Here is a 16,121-nt window from a genome sequence, read left to right as displayed (position 1 = left end):
CAGTCTTTGCACGTATAGTATACGGTACCTGCACATACATACACACAATGTTGCCTTTGTTTTCAAAGTCTATGAGCAGTTGCTTTAAACGGATGAAAATTAATTAGAAGAGGAGGGAATAAGGAATTATTATTGGATAAATAAATTAATAGAAAAGCACATAAAATGTATATGAAGGGTCATGGGTAGCCCAAAAGAGGGAGAGAGAAAGGAACACTGTGAAAACAAGGAAGCACCAGCCCTGGTTACAGAAGTGTGTGCCCCAAGACAGAGCTCACAGCAAGAATTTGTTTTTTCTGATCTCTTGCCTCCAATTTGATTTTCATACTTGTGTAAAATTCTACCATATGGATGTATTATATACAATGAGCAATTTTCTACTGCTGTATACTATTTTAATATTTCCAAATTATAAATAATGCTTGATTAACAACATTCAATAAATCTTTGAGTCTCCCCCCACCCTATCAGAATATATTCCTAGACAAGGAATTACTGAACTATACAAGATTTCTTGAATTTTATTGCAAAATCCCCTCTTGAAAGTTTACCTCAACTTGCACTCTCACTAGCCGCGTAAACATATCTGGACTGTCTACTTTGGCCAGACTCTGTACTGGTTAAGGGCGGCACTCATGAAAATTGATCACCTTTAATTTTGGTGGTGGTGGTGTTTGTATTATTGTCTCTTCCTTTTACATCTTTTTTTTTTCTCTACTTCATAAACTACTTGTGGTATCGGGATGGGTAAGAAAGGAGGGAGCAAAACTGAAAATGTTTTCTCCACCCTTCTTTTCCTTCCTTATATACTCCTTCTATTTCTTAAATGGCTCTTTCTTGGCTTAATCATATTGCTGGTAATCCTTTTAATTCTAGGAAGGGAACGTACTCTGGAGCCTTTATGTCTGTGATAAGCTATTGTGAGGTGTCTTTCTGGAATATCTTTCTCCTACCCCCCACCCCCGTTCGTTTCTGCACCTCTGCTCTGTGCTCTCACAGCAGAACACTGCAGTCAATTTATCAAGTGCTGGTCACAATGTAGGGTCCTTGCTCACTTTCTTTTCTGTATCCACCCCTACCACAAATAAGACTGTAGGTTTTGTGTGAGCAGAGTCCCTGGTGTCCATTTTGAGACAGTCCCACACCAAGCACAGTGCCCGGCACATGCAGAGTGGGGATTTAACAAATATATGTTGGATGCAAGATTGGAGCATCTAGCAGTTTTAGCAGCTGACAGAACAGGGGCTTCCCTGTTTTGTCTTCTGGCAACACATTCTTCTCTTCCAGCATACAGATAAACACATGCTTGGCCCCTAACATCCCATCACTGATGCCTTGATTGTACTATTCTTATGTTTAGTCCTGATCCCCAATTTTAGGCACACGCCACCTGGCGTCTGTAGCAGGAGCCAGACCCTATCATGATTTGTAAACCACAACTTTACACTTCTCTTAAGAGTAAAATGTACTGTGTTATATAAATGTCTTGTGTTATATAAAATGTATTGTATTATAGTAAACTCTAAATCACTATCCAATTGAACATAGGGCTTTGAGGGAAATTTTATAAAATACCAACAGTTGGGCATTCATTTTGTACTCCTCATTTTAACTAATATCTCAGAGACAGCATACTGAAGAAAAATTTGTACAATAAAGAAGTCAATCATTCATGACACTCCCAAATGGGGTATGACACTCTCATTTCCCCCAGAGTAACAGAGACTATAAAATCAAATGATTGTGTTCAAAAGATAAATACACTTGGAAAAAAGTCACCAAGACCACAATCTGGTTCTTCTTTGCTGACCTTGCAAAGCACCATTTCCTCAGAGCAAAGCTTCCTTTTTCTTTACTCACACAAATGAATATATTCTATGTCCTCTCAGAATTGCTTCTGGGGACACTTGATAAAACAAGAGTTTTTGAAACTTTGCAAGTTCCTTAGTAATTTATTGGGGAAGGTTACCACTTTTTCCTTTGTAATTAGAAGTAAATTGTGGGGAGACATTTTGAAACTATGAAACGTCATGTTCCTTTTCAATCTTTCACACCCTAGTTTTAGCATCCATTGATGATGCCTGCCTGAATCTATTACTCTGATGGTTGTAAAATGGGGCCTGTCTAACTCCACCAAACCTTTGTTATTTGTTAGCCTGCATTTTCTCAGGAAGAACCTTTATTTCTTCTATATTTATTCATTCATTCATTTATATCATTGTGGACTCATACATTCTAATTTTATCTGAGTTATGATTCATTATTGTCATTATTTACTTTGATGCTCAATTTGTCCATGATTTGTCCAGTGTGACCCTCCTCACACTGGATCTTATGTCCTTTTAATATATCTCCATTAGATTTTGAGCACTTAATTACTTTCTGGCAAAACAATCAGGCTCATCCTGTACTTCCCCTGCCCCAGCACTGATTCTACATAAAGACAGATGGTGTTTAAATCTGAGATATGACTATTAGGTGAAATGAGCTGTATTTAATGTAATTCTGCAAGCAGGTATTTAATGGGAGAATATTCGTGTTTGTAAAGTACTCATTTATATGTTTGCTCTTTGAGGATACCTGTCTATGTATAAGCGAGACTTGCTTTCTGTCAATAGGCCAATGCTCTGTGTCCCAAACCCGATGATTCCGAAGTGTCAGTTCTCACCACTTTTTACCTGCTCACATGACAGTTTCCTAGGTTCCCATCAGTGACTTGTGAGACTACATGAAAGGAAGAATTAGGCCTGGAGCGGGAGGAAAAAAGCCCCGAGACGCTTGTCCACACATTTGGTTGTAGATGCCATTCAGTCTGGCCTCCTTAAAGATATGACTCCTTGTCCCATTTGCCTCCTTCATTCATGTATCTTGCAATGACTGTGATCTGAGAATGAAGGTAGACAATATTTTCACATTCAAGGAACTCATGTTCTTCAAACAGTAATAATAACATTTTATATGAGTTCTCATTTAGTCTTCCCTACGACTGTATGAGATAATTCTCTCTGCTTTATAGATGGGTAAACTGAGGCTTAAAGACGTTAAGGAACTTGCCTAAGATTGAATAAATAGTAAGCGGTGGAGTAAAGAACTGAATTTAGACTGTCTGACTCTGGTGTCCACACTCCTACCACTCACTGCCTTCCAGAGGCTCAATCTGCATGTGTAAGAAATAGTGATGCACGTATATGCATCTCGTGCCAAGACCAAGGCCTTGCTGCCTTTGAGCTGAGCAAGTCCATAATTCACTCTCATTTGAAAACAATTTGCCAAGAACAAATGTCAAGGGAGACACACTAAAGACTCTTCTCCTTACTCACTGCACTGACCTACTAGGGTCAGTAACATAAACGTGTGAGACCTCCTGGACTATGGTAATATGGATTGTGAAGTAATATATTCACAGAATGTTTATTTGAGGTTATATTCCCAACCTCAGCTAGGTGATCTAACACATGCTGAGAGCTTAATGCCTGACAGATACAGAAGGTGCTAAATAAATGTTGAATGAATCCTTAGTGAGATCTTAAAATACTGAATTATACAGTGTTTTGTTTTTAATTTTTGGAAATAATTCTTCTTAAATTTGCAAAAGCAATGCTTGAGTTGTAAGAATATGTAAATGTATAGGTAAGCAAAAGATTAAAAAATCTATGATCTTGCCACCTAGAGATAACTAACTACTCTTAGGATTTGGGTGTATGTTTTTTCAGAATATTTATGTGTGTGTAGTCGTGATGGCTTAAATTGGTTTGCAAAGACAATACACACATAAACATATACAAACACACAAAAACAGATGTGATCATATTATGTATGATTTTATAACTATTTTTCATCCTGTAACACATTGTAAGCAGCCTCTGTGTGATTAAATATATATGAAAATCATGATTTTTAACAGCTGTACTCATTATGTTTGAAGCTGTAAGGTCAGTGGAATGATGTGAAATGTTTCTGTTGGCTGCACAGAAGGACAACATTGTTTCCTTCTTTTCAAAGAACTTTTTAACAGTGATGTGTTCATCTGAGGATCCTAAATTCCTTTTCTAAGAGTAGCTTTCTCTTTGATTTATTCTCATGTGTGACATTCTGCACATCCCTCCCACCACCTTAGTTCAAGTTTCCTGGTCTCCAGCCCCATCCTTCTCCTTCGCCCTTTACCAAAATTGAAAGACAAGTCTGGAGATGTCAAGGCTCTCCCATTTTGCTCACCATCAACTACAGTGAAGTCCAAACTCCGGTGCTAACCACTTTGGGCTCCAAATGCGATTCTAGCTTCATTTATGCTTTACTTTCCCTAGTGGGGGAGAAGCTTCTATGTCCCAGGCAGGTAAATGAAGAAGCAACCCTTTCACTTCACCCCAAAGGAGAGGATGGTTTATAGCAGGGGTCCCCAACCCCCGGGCCACGGACCACCAGCGGTCAGTAGCCTCTTAGGAACCGGGCTGCACAGCAGGAAGTGAGTGGTGCACGAGCAAAGTTTCACCCGACGCTCCCCATCGCTCGCATTACCGCCTGAACCATCCCCTTCATCGCTCGCATTACTGCCTGAACCATCGCCTGAACCATCCCCTCCATCGCCGGCATTACCGCCTGAACCATCCCCTCCATCGCTGGCATTACCGCCTGAAGCAACGCCTCCATCGCTGACATTACCGCCTGAACCATCCCCTCCATCGCTGGCATTACCGCCTGAACCATCCCCTACATCACTGACATTACCGCCTGAAGCAACGCCTCCATCGCTGACATTACCGCCTGAACCATCCCCTCCATCGTTCGCATTACCGCCTGAACCATCCCCTCCATCGCTCGCATTACCTCCTGAACCATTCCCTCCATCACTGGCATTACTGCCTGAACCATCCCCCACATCGCTCACATTACCGCCTGAACCGTATCCCCATCCCCCCCCAACCCTCCACCCCAGCCCCGTCTGTGGAAAAACTGTCTTCCATGAAACTGGTCCCTGGTGCCAAAAAGGTTGGGGACCGCTGGTTTATAGGACTGATCAGAAATTGGGAGAGTTAACTTATAATGTGGGTTAGTGTGGCCCAGCCCCCTTCCTACAGCCCATCTCATTTCTAGTTAGGACAGGCACATTCTCAGGATCTCCACTCATCTGTTCCATCTGCAACTTTGTTTCTTTGTCGAGAACACCAACAGTTAGTTGTCCAGCTCAGTTTAGACCTGGATTCATAAATTTAGTCTATGGTGTGCAATGAGGGAGCTATAGGGTCCTTGGATCTACGTAGATGTACAACCAAGCTGGGTCTTCCAATCAACCTTATCAGCAATAAAGCTGGCATTTTTTTTTTCCTGTTTGACTTCTGTATCTAATTTCTCAATTGATTCTGGACTCAGAGAGGGAAGAAGGATATAATTTACTATCATCCTTCATCTAACCCAGCTACCTCCCACCCCTCTCTGCCATGTATACGATTCAAGTCTGTGTCATTTTCCATTCCCCAAATTTGCAGTGCTTCCCCTCCCCCCCCATATGACCTTTAATATTTCCTTTTGTGAGTCCCTTTGCCCAGAACATCCTCCTGATATTCTCTGCTGGTAAACTTCTACTTATCATTCAAGACTAATAGCAATGCATTTCTAAAACCACATCATAAAGCAGACTGTGTGTTTCCATAGTAACAATGTAATAATTGGAGACTGTTTCCGAATAAAGATCTGTTGCAAAATCAAAGATACACTTTCCATAATACTATATAAATGATTTTCATTTTTTCTTTGCGGTATGCGGGCCTCTCACTGTTGTGGCCTCTCCCATTGCGGAGCACAGGCTCCGGACGCGCAGGCTCAGCGGCCATGGCTCACAGGCCCAGCCGCTCCACAGCATGTGGGATCTTCCCGGACCGGGGCACGAACCCGTGTCCCCTGCATCGGCGGGCAGACTCTCAACCACTGCGCCACCAGGGAAGCCCTATATAAATGATTTTTAAGAGTAAATTATTTTCCACGTTTTACAAGGTACGCAGATAGCTATTCCATGTATTGATTTTATAAGGAATTGCAAAGACAACAAAGTGTATACAGAGCCCATGAAAAATAGAACCTTATAATAACAATGACCAATATAAACACACACTAGCAATTTAATCATTAATAAAAATAATTTTTGTGTCATTAGCTTTCTTAGATGTTAAACATAATCATTATTATTTGCTGTTGTTGTTATGGCCCACAGAGCATTAAAAAAGCTGGTCAGACAATTAATCAAATGCATTTCTGTTTAGCTAGAAAAGCAGCTTATTAAAGAAAAGAAGAGTCATTGGAGAATTGAAGGTTTAAAAAACTTTGTGTAGGAGTATGAAGAATGGTCTCCAGAATCTGGAATGTGTGTTCACTTTATCCTCTAAACCACATCCACACAACAGTTCCCTGGAAGGGAAAAATCATTCAAAATAAAGAAAATCTCTGGGAGTTTGTTACACCCTTTTAAGAAGGTGATTTTGGCGGGTATGTCTGCCTTCAAGCTGCCCCACAGCCTGGAATGCTTTCCCTGAATCCACTCCCCGCCCACATTCCCCTTAATCTCCAGTCCCTATTCTACCAGCCAGGGTTCTTGACTGCAGAGAGCAGACATTGATTCTGGTTAACTTCTTCAAAGAAGGGAGTTGTCAAGAAATGGGGTGGTTCACAGAATCCTAGAGCAGACTGAGGAACCAGTTTCTGGAGTCAGGCAGCAACCAGGGGAAGCCAGGTGGTGGAATCACAGCCAAGTTACACCTCAGAACCATCTGGATAGGCTGAGCTGGCTGCTCCTGCTGGCACCAGCAACACCTGATGTTTGTTGTTGACTGATCGATTTTTTCTTTTCTTTCCTTGTGCCAAAAAGAAATATAAGTTGTTCTTGTTTCTTGTGTCACTTGCCCCAGACTCAGAGACCTGCATGGGAACATCTGAGCTGAGCTCAGGTCTTATGTTCTCTGGAGAGATTTCACGGAAAGAGGCCAGGTCCTGGCTCCATCCAAGGCTCACACAAGGGCGGATTCCCAAATGCAGAAGGAGTGCCAATGCTGGACAGTCACAAACAAACAACTATTTTTATCCTTACTTACTTTTTGGGTTTAAACCTGAATTTCACTTCCTCAGGGAGGCCTTCCCTGACCCTCCATTAAATGGGTTCATAGCACCCCATAACTTCTTCCTGGCACACTTACTGTATTTCTAATTGATTATTCGAAGTATCTGTTTATTCTAGGTTTCTCCATATAAAATACATGTTTGAAAGAACAGGGACTATGTACGTCTGTTTCCGCTGCTGCTCTATTTTTAGTGCAAAACACAGGGCCTAGAATGTGGTAAATGCTCTCTGTATATCTGTCGGACCTTCTTTACTTCTACATTTCTTGGGTTATATTTCTAAATGATATTTATTTCCCCATCCCCCTAGCTTATGTTGGCTTCTGGATAATTTCTACTCTCCAAGTTACTTATTTTCTCTTTACCTGTGTCTAATAGGCTGTTTAACATATTCATACAGTTGCTAATTTCAACAATCATGTTTTTATTTCTAAAAGTTCTATTTGAAGGAATTCCCTGGTTCAGGAACTAAGATCCCACAAGCTGCGCAGTGTGGCAAATAAATAAATAAAGTTCTATTTGAGTCTTTAAAAAAATATGCCTTGTCAATTTTGATTTTTCCTTCATTATACTTTCAATTTTTTTTCCTTTGAATACATCAAGTACATTTTTTTTGTATTCTGTCCCTGATAAGCCTAATAGTTTTGCAGGTCTGGTTGTACAGATTGTGATTTTTCATTTATGGTGATTCTCATCCTGGCGGCTTATTTTGTGTTTGTTTAGTGGTTTTCATTAAGAGCTTATGATCCTTGGATATTTATCTGGGGAAAGTCTTTGATATCTTGATTTAAACTGTATTTTTCCAAGAAGGATTTTTTTTTGGTTGTATATGTAATATGAATTTTCCACCTAAAACACAGAGGTGGTTAGAACTTTTCAGGGGATACTTTATCTCTTTGTCTGCCCTTCTAGAGCCAAGGCCAAGACAGATACATATCTCTGCCCTCTTCCTGTGTGAGCTTTTCTCTTCCTCTAATTAAGCCATGGAAGATGTTTCCCTTTGGGGATCTAGTATTATGCATCAACAGGTTCCAAACTCCCAACCTGCTTGATTCCCAGGCTTTATCTCTTATGTCCTGCATAGGTAACCCAATTAAACTCTGACTCTGGGCCACAGGGCATCTACTAGTTCCCCAAGGGCAAACCCCAGGTTCAGTGCTTGTGCACCCCTCTGGATTATTACATCCTTATTTTTTCTCTTTTGCTCTCATAGGAGTTCACTTAGTTTCTGCCAGTTCAAAAATTAACAAATAGATGATTTTTATATTTTATTCTAAATTCTTGGTTTTGTTATATCAGGAGAGATTTTTCTGAATATAAAGTTTGCAAGATTGCTGGAAATAGCTAACCTTAATACTTATTGGATGATGAATAAATGAATACACTGACTTCTACTCTAATGAACAGAGATAATTCTTTCTTACTCTTCCATTGCGGGTCATTGCTACACATCTGCTAACCTGTTATTTAAGAGGGGGAAGTGCAGTGGGTAAGAAATTATGTACTAGAAAGAAATAACTATTTTCTTCACAAAAATAAATCTCAAAAACATCATCTAAATATGGAACTGGAAAAAGATTTCTCTGAGTAGTGAGGGGGAATTAGACCAAGTAATCCTGACCTGTACTAGAAACTGTCCTGGCCCCTAGAGGGCTTCTGCTCTCCCTCAACATTGGATAAACTGCCATAAACTTTCTGCTTTGTGGTGTTTTTGGAGACAAAGCCAGAGTGTTCCAACATGACTGAGATGCTGGGGATGACAAAAGAGGAATAAGAGTATGGGGAGAGAGAGAGAGAGAGGGAGGCAGGAAGGAAGGGAGGGAGAGAGAGAGAAGGAGGGGGGAAGGGGGAGAGAGAGAGAGAAAGGGAAAGCTGTATTCTTTCATGACTGAGTCACAAAGCATCACTTCTACCATACTCTTGGTTTGAGAAATCCCAAGTCCTTGCCTAGATGCAAGGTTAGAAAGCATAGACACCATCTCTTTATGGGAGGAGTGTTAGTTTCATTGTACCAAGAGCATGTGGGATGTAAGATGCATGCATGTATGTATGTATGTGTATGTGTGTGCTGGAATGGCCATCTTTGGAAAGAATAATCTGCCACACATGCACACTGTCTAGTTGTTATAAACATAATACATAGAAAACATCCAGCATAATGCCAGGTGCTCTGCAGTTGCTCCATAAGCATTAATTCCTTTTCCTCTTGATTTCCTCCCTTTTATATGAGAAACAAAAGGGGGTTTTATTTTAAGAAAAGTAAGATAGATGAGAAATAAAAAAGGTACTTTTGCATGTGTTATCATACTGAAAGTTGGTAGGTTAGTAAATCTCCATTTTATAAATTAGGGAATTATGCCTCAAAGGTGTTTAGTAATTTTAGTGTTAAAGTAATTCTGCGGGATGATTTATTAAGATATTCATTTGTTTTTGTTCTCCATTTATGTTTTACGTAAACTTTTAATTGAAGGGTAACATAAGAACACAGTTGGATGAATTTTCACAAACTGAACACATCCATGTAACCAGCACCCCTGTCAGAAACAGCACATTGTCAGCAACCCTGAACCTGAAGCACCCTTCATAGACCTTTCCAGTCACTAGTCCCCAACTGACCAACCATGAATAACTGCTATCTGACTTCTAACATCAAAGATTAGTTTCCTTGCCTTTGAACTTCATATAAACAGAATCATAAAGTATGCCTTCTTTTGTCCTTGGCTTCTTTTGTTCCATAATAGGTTTGTGACGTTTATCTGTTTAACTTTCATGAAACTTTTTGGCATGTTTTTAGGGTATACATGTGTATACTTATTTTTATTCGGTATACATCTAGGAGTATAACTGCTGGGTCAAAATGTATGTATATGTCCAAATTTGTTGAATACTACTAATCAATGTATTGTACCATATACAGCAATATACAACAATATTATACCATGGTACCAATGACTGCAATATAGAATTGTACCAATGTTTTATTCCTTGTTCCTATGTAATTCTTCTCCCCCTATTCCCCTTCCACATACTTTAGGCAGGTAACTACGGTTTTAACTTCATTTGCTTTAGGGTTTTTTGCTAGGTATAAATCAGAAGCAGCCCGAAGTTAATGCCTTCTCACTTTGAAGCCAAAATCTACTGATGAGATAGTACTGGTTGGCCAGGAAGAGTAGGTTCAGGGAAGGAGAACTCTCAAGGTAAGGAGGGTGAAGGACAGAGAGACTCCCTTGGTCAGAAAGTGGATAGAAGTCAGTGGGTCTAGGAGACAGCAGGAGCCAGAGGACCTGAATAGCTGCTTATGCTCTTTTTAGTAGGGTGACCATATAATTTGTTATCCAAATCCAGACACTTTTGAGAGTGAGAAGGTTTGCTATTAATAATTATACAGGGATAATGGATGTAAATCAGGACTGTTCCAAGCAATCTGGGATTATTTTAGGCAGCTTCAGTGGAAACTTACAAATGTAGTTGCTCACATATCTTTGAATATTTCTTAGAATATTCATGTAGCAGATCACATGGAGAACAATTTTGTCATCTGGAGGATGACAGGATTAAAACCTTTAGGTACATCTCCTGTTAATACCTTAGCCTGCACACATCCATCGAGTAACTTTGTAAAGGGGCGTGTGTGTGTGTGTGCTTCTTTGCATATGTGATGTGATATTTTAATCTCTTCATATATAGTAAAAGCTGGCCTATGGCCCTTAGTAGAGCTGAGGGTAGGTGGTGTTTGGGGCGGGGGGTGTCTCCACTGTTCTGAGCAGCTCATGGTGCTAGAAACATTTTGTCTGAGGTGCTTTCCATATCACCTACAAGTCTGACCTAACTTTTTTTTTTGTCCTATTCTCAAAACTCCCTTTGAAAATTTAGAAATAGTGGCTGAAATTAGTTTGGGATCATCCTCTCTTAATGTCAAGTGTAAGTGCCAAGCTTTAATGAAGGACAGGAAAACTGAGGGTCCCCCCCTCCAATTCAACACTAAACAACATGAAGTCCTTGGAGATAAGGAGAAGTTTGAGTAGAACACCTGCGTCCCAAGATGCTAGGTAAACATCATCATCCAGGCTGCAAACAAAGACAGTACAATTTCTTCCCTGTAGGGACACATCTCTGAGAAATTCCCAGGGGGTTGAAACTGTATCTAATCAGATCCCTGAGACCATCAAGTAGCATAAAGTTCTTCATGATATGCCAGCTGGGGTTCTGGTGAAAATGAGCGTTGCTGTTTTTTTCCTCCTAAAGTTGATGTATATACCATCTGGGAAAATCCACAAACAGAAATCTTGGTCTGTTCCTAGAGCACCTTGGAGCCTGGGGTCTGTAAAAGCTCTGATTCTCAGCACCAACGGAATCAGAAGAGTTAAAACTCGAGGCTGTCTTCTTTATGCACTAACACCATTTTCTCCTTTGAGATAATGGAAAAAGAGATTGCATAGGGCCCAGGACTTTGGGGGGCAAGGAGAAGGAAGGTGAATGTCTGACTCCTATTTTCCTGATGGCTTTCTTTTAAACTCACAAATAAGGGGTCTGGGATGTATTGAGCCCTTCCCTACTCTTAACACTGACTCTGGTGTGAAATGCAGTGAAGGGACCGAGAGGAGGAAGGTAGGAGGTGCAAACAGAGGGGACACTCTTGGCTTTCTCCCCATGGCGGGAACCCCGTATCTAGTTGGGAGAGGGAGGCAGGATGAATGGAGACAATGGCGACAGGAGAGTTCCTGTCTCTGAGCCTGAGGCAGTGGGCTCGGGTTGTACTCCTGCTGGCTCTTGGAAGGTCTTTCTGAGAGCCGCTGGGCAGCCGATTCAGGGGCTCCATCCCCTCATCTCCCAGGTGGGGACAGAACTCTTGCTGCCCATGCTAACAGACTCTAGCTTGGATTCACGATCAACCCAGGGGAGCTGAGATATAGTCACAGACACACTGTCAATAGCTTGGGGGGGGGGGCATAGATGAGAGAAGAAAGGCACAAAGGAGGGCATCCATGCACTGGCTCATCTTCTAGACCTTTCTTCCATCAGCCATGCTTGTGCCTATAACCAGTCTATGTATTTTGCCCCTTGTTTCCACAGACAGCTCCCCAGAAGAGAATGGCTCTGAGAAACAGCTCCTCAGTGACTGAGTCTATCCTTGTGGGATTATCAGAACAATTAGAGCTGCAGCTTCCCCTCTTCCTACTGTTCTTAGGGATCTATGTGTTTACTGTGGTGGGCAACTTGGGCTTGATCACCTTAACTGGGCTGAATTCTAGCCTTCACACTCCTATGTACTTTTTCCTCTTCAACTTGTCTTTTATAGATCTGTTTTTCCTGTGTGTTTACCCCCAAAATGCTGAACGATTTTGTGTCAGAAAACATCATTTCTTACGTGGGATGCATGACTCAACTATTTTTCTTCTGTTTCTTTGTCAATTCTGAGTGCTTGTGTTGGTATCGATGGCTTATGATTGCTATGTGGCTATCTGCAATCCTCTGCTGTACATGGTCACCATGTCGCCTCATGTCTGTTCTCTGATGATGTTTGGTTCGTATGTGATAGGGTTTTCTGGGGCCATGGCCCACACCAGAAGCATACTGAGACTGATCTTCCGTGATTCCAACATCGTTGACCATTACCTGTGTGAAGTCCTCCCCCTTCTGCAGCTCTCCTGCGCCAGCATCCACGTCAATGAGCTGGTGTTTTTTATTGTTGTTGGCGTGGTCATCACAATCCCCTTATCAGTATATTCATCTCACGCTTTGATTCTCTCCAGTATCCTCCGTATTCCTTCCACTGAGGGCAGGTCCAAAGCCTTTAGCACATGTGGCTCCCACGTTGCTGTGACTCTGTTCTTTGGGTCGGGGCATTCACCTATTTGAAAACCTGTTTTCCTGGATCTATGGACCAGAGTAAATTTTCCTCAGTCTTCTACCCCAGTGTGGTTCCCATGCTTAGTAACTCTGATCTACAGTTTGAGGAATAAGGATGTTAAAGTTGCTCTGAGAAAAACCCTGGAGAGAGTGCTCTTCTGATGGTTCCGTTTGTATCAGTTATGTACCGGTAAGCATCATACTCAAGAATCTTTTTATATACAGGTGTAGGAATTTTAATCTTGTTTCCTTAAGGGGGATGTCTCTCTACTTAAAAAAATCGCACATCCCTTGCTTATACTCTTTTTGAGGTTTATACTGGTTCACTGCATGCAATTTAGCATCTATTAAGTGCCTATCGTTTACTGGACTCTATACTAGGTCCAAGAGATGAGCAAGATGAGGCTCTATGCCTTCCATCCTTTTCTTGGTAGGCTAAACGGGTTTGTCCAAGCAACTTTTCTGGCTGGGAGATGGGGCAGGTGGTGGTATGAAGGTCCAGGAGAGTGAATTTATTTTTTCTTCAGTTATGGGAGCAGGCTGACCAAAGACGAAAGGTAGATATACCTTGGGCCATAGGTAAGGTAACTTAGAGAGGTTGCTTGGCGAGGAAGATTGTAAATCATCCCTTTCATATACATCCATGTACACACAAGAGAACGCCTCACTTAAGAGTTCTCTATGTGGCCTGAAATGTAAAGATAAATCAAACCTAAAATCTTTCTTTCCAAAGTTTCAGAACTCTTAGGCCATGGATTGGTAACCATGGGGTAGGTAGTTTATAACTGAGCCAAATTCTTGGGCCCTGGGCTCTAAGGCTGAAAGCAAAAGAATAAGGGAGAAATTCCATGGATTTACAAGCTTATGTTAACTGCTACCTCTATCCTGCCTGAGATACTGTGCATATTATAGGCATTTAGGACAATTCTTTTATTATTTACAATAGATTTAGATATTACTGTCTCTGAGACTGTGTGTATGTACGTGTGTGTGTATTATAGTTAACTATTAGAGAATCAGGAAGAAAGAGGAGTCACATTACACTTTCCACTTGCAGGAAGACTTGGAAGCAATCCTGATTTTGAGTGCCAGAGACTGCTCTGTACTACTCTGTTGAAGATTCTGCTATTCTATAATGGATAGCTCAGATTTTGAGGAGTACACCCTCATAAACTTCCCTGTGTGTTGGCAGGAAAGTGAACTTAGGGCCAAACCAACCCACATGGAAAGATGGGAGAATGGAGACTCATGGTGGGGTCAGAAGAATGGGACCCTCTCTGGGTAAAGACTAGAACTTGGGGTGTCCATGAGATCATCCGTAAAGAGCATTTGGTACTTTTGGATACCGAAGAGTCATATAAAGTACTCGGTTTATATATTTTGCTTTGCTTATATTTTTCCAACTCACCCATAAAATTGGACAGCTGCAGAGTGTATATTAGTATGAGAAACGAGGAAACAAGAGATGTAAGACCTTTCTCACATTTATCTCTCTGCTGACACTTGTTAGAAGTGGCAGCATCGTACTGAGAAGAAAGGTAGTTCAAGTGTTCCAGGTCATGGCCAGAAGCAAGGCATCCTGAGATACAGCTGAAAACAGCACAGAGAAGCACCTGCAGCAAGGAACTGACTAAGGAGGAGATGTGAGATAAAACTTATTTTCTCAAAATATGCTAAAGGGAGGGCGCTTTTGAAGGTAGAAAAATCCAATACTTGGATTATATCTGGATTATGATAAAAATGATACTTAACCTTTATTGAGCACTCTATGTCTGGGCACTGTTTAAGGTGCCTGACATATATTAACTCACTTCCTGCAATTGTGTTAATGCCATGCTGAACCACTGCTAGTCAGTCCTCTGGACTTAGCTGAACTCTACCCTCCAGAGGACTACCTAGGTCTAGGCATGTGGAGACCTGGGGATATTAGTAAGAGTCAAGAATAAGGAACAATAAGGATAAATATAATTTGATATGCATAAAGGAAAAAATTACCATTAGTATAAATGAGTGGAAATAAGGGACAAAGCAAAACCATAAGGATGTGAGTGGAAAGGAATAATTATGAAATAAGTTCATTAAAGCCTAAGAATAACTTTATTTACATTCATCCCACATTGGCATTGGGGTAACTAGAGGTGAAAGCATAAGTATGACTTAATGAGACACCGGCTTGGAACCCTTTGTCACTGAAGATCTGAAACGACAAAAACTCAGAGGCTCTTTTCCAGGTTCTTGTAATAGCCAGTAAGAGCCATTTATCTCTCCCACATAAAAGACAACATTTCATAAATTATGAAGACCTTCACCTCTGTCACAAACTAAGGACGGGTCATCTTGCATACCCTTCTAGGTTGGTGTTGAGGAACTGCTGGTTCATAAATGGTCAACAAATAGGAACAGGTTTGGGGGCTTCTGCTTTACAGTAAGTGAAAAACATGATTTGACGCTCTGTGTCAGATGTCCTAAAGTGGGTCCCTCTGCGACAACAGCAACATTCTGTCACCTCATGACATCGTGACATTTTGACTTTCAGCAAGTGAAATTTTCTCTCTAGGAAGCATTATTAAAGTCAGGATTCCTCTGGGTTCAGTCTTTGGTCTACTTCTCCTTTTGGCTCTTCCTGGGACGCCTTTCCAGCTCCTGCGGCTCCAACGACCACATGTTTGACTCCTAAATCCATAACTCTAGTTTGGATCTATGTTTATAACCTACAATTAGTTATAACTAGAAATATGAAAGTATCGTCAGATACCAAACAGAATTATGTAATAATTTGATGGTGACGTAGTTTTGGAGAATAGAAAAGAATAAACTACTCTTGATAAACTACAATAAACTACACATTCTCCTACATTCTAAATAGGTAGAAGAACACAGAGGTAAGTGACAGACACCAAGTCCGCGAAGAACTTTCCAGTGGAGCTTGGGAGTGAAAGGCACTGCTCTAGGCTGTGGGGCAGTGATGCCTGTTCAGTGCTAAGCCTTAGCCCACGTGTTAGATCGACAAACATCGCCCTCTCTCCCCTCACACTTCCATAAAAGAAATCCGTCATTTACTAAATGCTGCAGCTGCTGATAACATAAGTGTGACTGCAGTGGCTTAAACACATGAAGGTCCATTTTTCTCTAACATAAAAGGCATCTAGAAGTAGGGAGTCCAGGGC

At 41.1% G+C, this 16,121-nt stretch overlaps 1 pseudogene; it reads left to right on the top strand.

The window, feature by feature from the left end:
* The first annotated feature begins 12,192 nt into the window (after positions 1 to 12,192).
* Positions 12,193 to 13,116, top strand: LOC115841438 (olfactory receptor 8B4-like; annotated as a pseudogene).
* The last annotated feature ends 3,005 nt before the right edge of the window (positions 13,117 to 16,121 follow it).

The sequence above is a fragment of the Globicephala melas genome, chromosome 8 (assembly GCF_963455315.2).
Source record: "Globicephala melas chromosome 8, mGloMel1.2, whole genome shotgun sequence".
NCBI lineage: Eukaryota > Metazoa > Chordata > Mammalia > Artiodactyla > Delphinidae > Globicephala > Globicephala melas.
This window is presented reverse-complemented; position numbering and strand designations above follow the sequence as displayed.